The following is a 1,466-nucleotide window of genomic DNA, read 5'->3' on the forward strand; positions in this document are numbered from 1 at the left end:
TCTGAGCCTCAGAGTGTAGGAGCTTTCCTGCTTGGGCCAGTGGTGCCGGAAGTGCAGCTGTTGAAAAATCACTCTTCTTGTTTTACATGATATGTCTGTTAATGCAATCCGATATAGCATTTGCCTTTTGGTGACAGTGTTACACCGCTGAATCATATTCAATCTTGCATCCATTATTTCTTCCCTAGTGAATCGCAGAACATTTGTCTTTATTAGCTCTCACAGTATTGATTTCTGCCCTTTCCTTCTATTGATATCAAACCACATTTTAATCATATCTACCAGACTTAAGTTTTGTATTTTAACGTAAAAAAAAAAATCCAAATGGGAATTTTAAAAAGTGCTTTAAGAAAGACCCGTTGGGTTCTATCATACTATGAGGGTACTGGGTACTAAGAATCTCTAATGGGAGTAGGGAGGGCTCCATAAAGGATTGACATTAATTTTCTTTTGCCTTGAGAATGGGTTCATAAATTTGAATTACCAATAGTAATTGGTTAAGGCTAATTTGCCATGAAAACTAAGTGAAAATTTCATGCTTATGAGGTCTACAGAATGGGCTGCACTGTGCGGATCATGGGCCATCATTTATAAAACGTCTGTTATGATGAGCGCTCCATCCACAGTGATCTTGAATACGATAATTTTCTTCTTATGATGATTTAAAAACAAACCCCCAGGGGCAATCTGGATATTTCTTTTCAGTCAGTTAAATGTTACAACTATTTACCAGTTATAGAATAGGAGATTTTCAAAATATAAACAAGATAAACTTATTCTCCAGACTTTAAGTCATTTCTCCTTATGTGTTTAAAATGATTTCTTAACTAGTTTTAAAGAAATGGTTGAATCTAAGTTGAATATTTGAAACTCTCAAAACTTTAGCTTTTACGGGAAATGTATTTCAGAATTATTCTAACTTTAAATAACTGTTAGCTCTTAACTATCAGTTAGCACTCTACATTTCAGAGAAACAGAACATTAGAAAGTTTCATGACAGAATTATTACAAAGAGTGATTAATTTCATCATCGCTTTGGCAGCACATATATGGAAATTGGAATGATACAGAGAAAATTAGCATGGCCCCTTTGCAAATTCATGAAGTGTTCCATAATTTTTGAAATATAAATAAATATAATATTAATAATGAAAAAAGAAAAACTGTTATGCCCACACATATGTGATTGTGTCACTGAGTGCAAAGACTAGAGGGGCTCTTTTTTGTTGTACATGAAAGTTTCAATGTAGCACTATGCATATCTATATAGAATGGGTGTGAATAAACTCATTGATTATAGGGGATTTTTCACTTCACTCAGGTCACTAAGATTAATGGCAAACAAAGAGATGTGCATGTAACGTCCACTGAACATTTAAAGCTAAACTTTTCAAAATGCCTTAAGGTTTAAACCATTTTGTTAAGGTGAAACTGATATTCAGTTCCAAGGGACATACTATAGGAGG

General features: G+C 33.8%; 1 pseudogene; it reads left to right on the forward strand.

Moving 5' to 3' along the window:
• Nucleotides 1-1,030: 1,030 nt before the first annotated feature.
• LOC116914191 lies at nucleotides 1,031-1,120 on the forward strand (annotated as a pseudogene).
• Nucleotides 1,121-1,466: the final 346 nt, after the last annotated feature.

The sequence above is a fragment of the Rattus rattus genome, chromosome 12, assembly GCF_011064425.1.
Source record: "Rattus rattus isolate New Zealand chromosome 12, Rrattus_CSIRO_v1, whole genome shotgun sequence".
Classification (NCBI taxonomy): Eukaryota; Metazoa; Chordata; class Mammalia; order Rodentia; family Muridae; genus Rattus; species Rattus rattus.